Consider the following 8,408-nt stretch of genomic DNA (forward strand, 5'->3'; position numbering starts at 1 on the left):
CTCAGTGGGTTAAGAATCCAGCATTGTCACGAGCTGTGGTGTAGGTCACAGATGTGGCTTGTACCTGAAATGGCTGTAGCTGTGACTGTGGCTGTGGCTGGCAGCTGAATCTCTGATTCAACCCCTGGCTTGGGAACTTCCATATGCTGCATTTGTGGCCCTAAAAAGCAAAAAGAAAAGAAAAAACTTTTTCAACAAAATGAGAAAATACAGAGAAGAAAGAAATTCTAATTTCTGTCTCATCAGCCAGAGTTAATGATAATGCTGGCATACATTTCTTTCAAGATTTTATTCTATGCATATCTGCTTGCATATAAAATATATGCTTACTTTATAGGGATAATTTGAAATACACATTTTTTGGTATCTCTTTTTATTTGGCATAGTGACATTTTCCAACGTAATTAAATATTCTACTAAGCATACAATTACCCTTGAATTACTTTCAGTTGTTTTCCTTCATTTATTAATTGGGAAAAAGATTAACCCCATAATTATAGCCATTCCTAAAGTTTGAAAATTCTAACTCTACACTGGGATTTTTAATCCCTAAAATTAAACTTAAAAATTAAACATATGGGAAACACTAATATGGCCATAGATTTTAAGGCAAAAAATTTCATATATTTTATTTTATTTAATGGACAGCAGTGGTGCTGTCCACCATGAATACCAAAATGCAGCTAAAAATAACAACTATCCTTGAGTAAGACTGCAGAAGATATTCTAAGAACAGATAGAGGAAACATGATAGCAAATTCCTCTGTAGTTTGCAAATAGACTTGTGTGCTCTGTTGGAAAGTCTGGGTCTTCTATTCAACTATGAATTAATATCCAAGTGAATTTCAGTTCTGTCTTTGTGGGCTAGTGGTTAGGGTAATAGTCAGAACTAGTTACAAAAATAAAACATAGTAACTATAAATGAATATTTTTGTGATTACAAGAGTACGTAAGGAAACATTTTTTGAGAAGGCTGTATTATTGATACAGAAGCTTAGAAGTGCATTTGTCTTGATAAAAGCAAGAAACCATACATTTTACTTATTTTCTTAAGGAAATAGAAGACCTGACTAGATCCTCAGGAAACTGGATGTTCAGGTAAAAGACTCTCAAGGCCTTGCTGTGGGAGAAAAAGCATCAGATTGGGATAAGAAAATCTAGGTTCTCGTCCTATCATTTCTGCTAACCATTTGAGTGATTTGAACAAGTTATTCACTTATGTGAGGCTCAGACTTTTCTTTCCAAAAAAAAAAAAAGAACAAAAGTAATATATGCTTATCATAAAACTTTTAAGCAATATTTACATATGTAAAGTAAAAATATACTTTGTCTCACTTTCTGAATCTACTCCATGGTATAACCACTGTTAAAAAAATTTGGTGTACCTCACTCTATACATTTTTGTTTTTAAAAATTTTCGGCCACACCTGCAGCATGCAGAAGTTCCCAAGCCAGAGATCAAACCTATGACATGGCACCCCCTCAACCCCCACCAACCGCTGCAATGACAATGCTGGCACCTTAACTCGCTGAGCTACCAGGGAACTCCTATAATTTTTTCTATAAACAGTTAAATATATATTTTATTTTTTTAAAACAGTTAAATACATATTTTAAATAAAAATGGGAACAACTCTGTATATTATCTTATAATTTTCATTTTCCTCTTAACGCTGTGTTGTGAACATTCTTTCCAAATGCAGTCTTATATTCTGTGGTACAGAAATACCTTAATTAATGAAATAATATCTATTATTGACAGACATTTATATGGACTCCAACTTTTCACCATCTAAAAATCCTGAAACCAGGAGTTCCTGTTGTGGCTCAGCAATAACAAATCTGACCTATATCCATGAGATGCAGGTTCGATTCCTGGCCTCACTCTTGGGTTGAGGATCTGGCCTTACAATGAGCTGTGGTTTGGTTGAAGACACAGCTTGGATCCAGCATCACCATGGCTGTGGTGTAGGCCAGCAGCTGTAGCTCTGATTCAGCCCTTGGCCTAGGAACTTTCATATGCTGTGGGTGTGGCCCTAAAAAGACAAAAAAAAAAAAAATCCGAGAACCAGCACATTGGTACATATATTTTCAAGTGTGTGTACTAAGTTCCTTTAGGCTATCTTTTAAAAAATAAGCCAAAAAGTTATGTAAATTTTCAATTTGTATATGTAGTGCCAAACTGCTCCAAAAACACACCATTTAATGTTTCCCCTAATCAAGTATGAGACTGATTCTCCTGCACCCCTTAACCAACATCGAATATCATATATCTTCTTATATCCTGCCAGTCTGATCAGAGAAAATGGAATCTAACTGAAACATTTTTTTTTCTTTTTAGTGCCAAAGAAGTTCCCAGGCTTGGGGTCCAACGGGAGCGGCAGCTGCCACACCCACAGCAACGAGGTATCCAAGCCATGTCTGCAACCTACACCACAGCTCCTAGCAAGGCCAGATCCTTAACCCACCGAGCGAGGCCAGGGATCAAACACGCATCCTCATGGATATTAGTTGGGTTCATAACCAGCTGAGCCACAACAAGAACTCCTTATTGAAATGTTCTTAATCTACAAAATGAAGAGTTGGAATGCACGATCCCTCAGGACATCTGGGCTCTAAAGTGCTACATGTGGAATTACATGGAAAATACAACTGCTTTCCCTAAAGACATAAATGTCTGGCATCATAATGGACTCTTCTGGGCACTTTCTGATCCGTCCACAAAACTACAATGCATGGTTGGGAGCCTTGGGAGTTCTGTTGTGGCTCAGAGGAAATGAACCCAACTAATATCGATGAGGACGCAGGTTCTGTCCCTGGCCTTGCTCAGTGTGTTAAGGATCCAGCCTTGCCATGAGCTGTGGTGTAGGTTGCAGATGTAGCTTGGATCTGGTGTTGCTGTGGCTGTGGTCTAGAACAGTGGCTAAGCTCTGATTCAACCCCCAGCCTGGGAACCTCCATATGCTGCACACGCGGTCCTAAAAAGAAAAAACAAAACAAAACAAAACCCTTCAGTGCATGGTCCTGAGAGTTTCTGCTGAGGGTTCCAGAGGAGGCAGGACATCCAATTAGAGATATGGGACCTTCATCTGAAGTGAAGGAAGACAAACATTGCTATTTTCAACAACTGTTAACTGAAAGGGAGAAAATAGTACCCTCAAAAAAGGACAAAAATAGCCACAACTATATCATCTTTTCCTGCAGTACTGAATGTATTGTAACCAAGGACAAAAGCTCAGTGTTTAAGATCTAGTGTTTGACTCCATAAACACTGGTAATCATCATGCTGACGAAACTGTCTCAGTTAATGTCTTTCCAGCTAAATTTCAGGTATTTAGATATTATGCTAATGCTAATAAAACTTTCAGTTAGTCCTCGGGTGAAAAAAAAGGCTATGACAGAGCAATGGAAAAATCTACCGGGGAAAGTTACTTTGATTGATGTGCCCTTCTGGCTGTAGCGATTAGTTGTTCCATTAAGAGTTTCTGTGTCTTTTAAGTAGCAGTTTGGAAGCCATGGCCTAGATGTAAGGCAGTGTGTCTGTGTGTGTGTGTGTGTGTGTGTGTGTGTGTGTGTGTGTGTGTGTGTGTGTGTGTGTGTGTGTGTGTGTGTGTGTGTTTCCCCCAGCTCCAAATGGAAGTAAAAGTCTTACGTCCTCATTTCTGTTAGTTTTTGTTTGATGCCTCCTTTTCTGGGAGCTCTTTTTATTTCATAAAATCCTTGTGCAGGATTTGGCTCTTTAAAACCTTTGGCTCTTTAATTTTCAATCAATCATACTATAAAAATGGAGGAAATAATTTCTAAATGGCACCTGTAAGGAAATCTATTAAGATGTTAACATAACCCCAGGACTGAATTTTACATTCACCTCCTGTTCTCTCCACCAGCTGGCTGCCTTCGTGCTTTTGACCTACAACTTTCCTGCCTTACAGAAGATTTGGGTTAGAGCATCTTCTACATCTGACTTCCATCGCCTGATCTCATCTCCTCCTTCACTCTTTCCTACTAACACAACCTGCGTTCCAGTCCTATCAGCCTGGCAGTTCGACAAACCCTCTGCTCTGAATCTTTGTGCCTTTTCACAGGTGGACCCACAGCCCACAGTGGCTTGTCCACCAGCATGTCACCCCCTTGTTTCTCTCTTTCTCTCTCTTAGGCGGGAGCATTCCTGCAGCTGGTAGAAGTTCCTGGCCAGGAATCGAAACTGAGTGACTACTGTCAGATCCTTTACCCACAGAACCACCAGGGAACTCCCCCTTGTTTGTTTCTATTCAACATTTCAAGATGCCACTCCAATGTCACCTTTTCTGGGAAGATGAGCTTCCAGGGAAAGCTGACCCCTTTTGTACCCTCAATCTCTGGTTCTGTGCCTGTTAGACAGATGGCAGAGGTTATTTTAACTGGCCGCTTTCTGTACTAGATTCTGCTAATGTCTCTTTCTGGGTAAATATAGGCTCTGCGTATCAGCTATCTTTCCATCATTTATCAAAGTGCCAGGCATACTGTCGAGATGTAGTTAATGTTCATTGAATTGACTTAAATTGAATGACATAGTGGCAAATCTGAGTGTACTTAGAAACTCATTTTTTTGGTGATTTTGGCGTAAGTTCCTAGAAATCATTGTCTGATATACTACCCTTACAGATCATGCAAATTATGGGGAAAAAAAATCATATCTCTGGCATAGTTATCCCAAACTCTGTATTATTAGAAGAAGGAGGTATGAGAAAGATTTCATTCTGTTATTTTTATAGACATCTTTGATGTACTTCTTGTACAATAGCCATGATTCCCTACAGATTCTTTTGAAATGTTTGAAAGCACATTTAATGAAAACACAAGAATAATAACATGTATGAAGTAAAATAGAACTCTCTTTGCTACTATTCACCCAGTTAATTTCCTAAGGGTATACCATCATCCTTTCCACCTTGAAAATGTTCAAAAAATTTTGACATGAACAATTTTGGCGATTTTAATGGAGTGGATTCCCTTTTTACCTGACAGTCCAAAATAATAATTGCCTATAACTAAGTATAACACCAGTACTCTTAGGCTCTAAATTCCTTAGTGTCTGCAATTATGCTTATAGCTTAAAAGTCTTTATAATGGCTTTCGCAGAAAGGTCCTCTGAGATACATACAGTGAAATTGCCCAGTGTCCTTTTAAATGTTTTAAGTGGAGTGAATTCATTCCATTAATCCTTCTGTTATAGAAAACTGATTCCAGAACTAAAGGTCTTCTTCAAAGCCTGCTCCTTATTCCTAGTCTGAGGAAAAGCCTTTAAAATAGCATAATCCAAGTCAAAAGGTACAAACTTCCGGTTATGAGCTAAGTACTGGGATGTAATGTGCAGCAGGAGGACTACGGCTAACGCTGCTGGATGGCAAATCATGCAGGAAAGTTGTGAAGGGAGTCTCATAGTTTAGCAATGTTGTTCATTAAGAAAAAATTATCTTTTCTCTGGGTGTTTCATTTTGAATAGTTTCTATTGCTTTGCTTTCAAGTTAACTAATCTTCTCTTCTATGGTATCTACTTTGCCATTATTTCCATGTAGTATATTTTTCATGTCTCTCATTTTGCTTTTCTTCTCTTGTAGTTCAATGCAGGTCTTTTTAAAAATATCCCATGTCTTTTTTAACTTATTGAACATTTGGAATATAGTTGTAAAAATCGCTTGTAGTTATAAAAATTGCTTATTATTAGCAGATAATGCTAATTCTAACACCTGTGTTAGATCTGGGTCTGTTTCAATGCTTCTCTTCACTATATTTTGGATTTTCTTCCTCTTTTGCATCCTCATATATGTGTGTGTGTGTGTGTGTGTGTATTTTTTTATTGCATGCCAAACATTGTAAAATTTACCTTATTGGGTAATGGCTGTTTTTGTATTCCATCAGATGTTCTGGAGTTTTTTCCTGGAGTCGGATTTGGTTGCTAGGAACTAGCTTTATCTTCCATGTCTTGCTACTGAGATGTTAGAGGGGACTGCAGCCGTGCTCAGTCAGGGGCAATTCTGCCCCACTTCCAAGGCAAGACCTTTCTGTGAATTGTAGCCAGCCATGAGGCTTTCCTCTCACCGGTGAAAGAAGTGGGACAAAGTCTCATGCTAGGATAGAATTTCATTCCTGGCTGTGTGTGAATGCAGATATTGTTCCCTCTAATACTTTCAAGGGGTTCTTTCCTCAGCTTGAGTTAAGTTCCTCACAAGCAAGCACTGACCAGTACTCTAGAGGGACCCTCTGCAGATCCCCAGAGCCCTCTCTGTGTTCCTCTCTTCTTCAGTGCTCTGTCCCACAAACTCCAGCTGCCTTCCCCTCCCTGGAGTCTTAGTTTCACTTCTTCAACTCAGGATTCTATTGTGTTCTGCCTGGGTTTCCTCTCCTTGGGCTGCAGCCAGGAGGCTCTGCAAAGGCAGTAAACTGGGGTAACCATAAGATTCATTTATTTCATGTACTTCTAGGATCACTTTGTTGCCTGATGTACAGTGTCTTGAAAACCATTGTTTCATGTGTTTTGTTTTGGTTTAAAACTATCTGAAATCCTTTCTTGCATATGGATTGAAATGAACATCTATTTTGATTGTTTTAACTCCACCTAAATTAATCACCCCAACATCAAAGAGTGCAAATTTTCCTTCCTGATTTATTTTTGATATTTACATCATACTATTTTAAATATTCACTTAAATTGGGGTCTATTTCAGGATTAGCTTTTTAGTACTGATGATCTATTTGTCTATTTTTGCCCCAGAGCGCTACTCTTTTACCTGCAGCTGCTTTGTCATATAATTTTAATATCTGATAATGCTAATCTCTCCTATTATATTTTTCCATTAAGTGTTCCTCTGAGAATTTTTTAAATGTATTCTGTTATACTTATTCCTTTATATCCATTTAAGAAACATTTTGTCAAGTTTAAAAAACTGTTCTGGGATTTTTCTGAAGACTGAATTAAATACGTAAATTAACTTGGGGAAGACACAAAGACATTTTCTATAATATTTGTCTTCCTCTCCAGGAGCATACTATAACTATCAATCTTCTCCACTCATTCAAATCTTTCATTTTAATTTTCTGAAAGTTTTTATAGTCTCTTCACAAAGATCTTAAAATTTTTTTTCTCTCAGCTACTTGTGAGTGTATATGTGCATGTTTGTGTGTATGTGTGAGCACACACGTGTCTTGCTGTTGGAAATTAGCCTTTTTTTTTTTTTTTTTGGTCTTTTCAGGACCGCATCTGCAGCATATGGAGGTTCCCAGGCTAGAGGTCTAATCAGAGCTGTAACCGTTGGCCTACACCACAGCCACAGCAACGTAGGATCCGAGCCATGTCTGGAACCTACACCACAGCTCATGGCAATGCCGGATCTTTAACCCACTGAGCAAGGTCAGGGATTGAACCTGTAACATCATGGTTCCTAGTTGGATTCATTTCCACTGTGCCACGACAGGAACTCAGGAAATTGGCCCTTATTTTCTCAATTTGTTTTCCTACAGTTACAGACAAAATGTTTTCGACATCACATGAATATATGTGTGTCTGTGTGAATATACTTGCACTGATATAGTTTCCTATATTCCACACTATCCAGTTGTTGATAGAACTGAACCCTTGGCTTTCCTAGGTACATAAGCATGTCACTAGGAAATAATGGTGTTCTTGTCACTTTATTTACAATACTTAAGTAATTCTCATAAAAGTAGACTGACTCACTGGCTCTTAAAACTAGCTACACCATAGAGTTACGCTAAAGAAATATTAGTCTGGATCCCAAATAGAACTAAAAATAAACTGAAATCTTCCCAGAAGCCTTTTAAAATACCAAAAGGAGAATCCAAATGTAACACAAAGCAAACAAATTTTGTTTGCTATATACCTCTTACCTATCTAATTAATCATCTCACACAGGCAACTGCTCTTCTCTTCCATTTATCCTCAAAACTCCTCTCTCTGCCCTAAGTTCATCTTCAAATCCAACTCACAAAGTCTTAAGTCCTTCACCCAAAGTTTCCTGGATTTTTTGATAACTCTATTGACTTTACTTTGTGGCTTTCTCAGTTCTCTAATGCACCATTATTCAATGAAAAATCTCTCCAGTGGCAAACATTCAATGGAAATTAACTTAGGATGGGGTAGGGGGAGGAAATTCCACACCCACCATTTAGTGTACTTATTGAATAGGTGACTTTGCTTCTCGTTAGCTAAGAAAATGTGAGGTTTTTTTTTTCCTGTTTTGCAATTTAACTTTATTTTATTTTTTGGCCACAGCAGGAAGCAACTTGATGTCCAATCTCAGTCCCCAGACCAGGAGTTGAACCCTGGCCACAGCAGCGAAAGTGCCGAGTGCTAAGAACTAAATCACCAGGGAATCCCCTATTTTATTTTATTTTTTATTTTTTTCCAT

This window comes from Sus scrofa, chromosome 14 (assembly GCF_054392235.1).
Source record: "Sus scrofa isolate SSC_HxYL_T2T_F1_AM1 chromosome 14, Sscrofa_HxYL_maternal_Yorkshire_Landrace_v2.0, whole genome shotgun sequence".
Classification (NCBI taxonomy): domain Eukaryota; kingdom Metazoa; phylum Chordata; class Mammalia; order Artiodactyla; family Suidae; genus Sus; species Sus scrofa.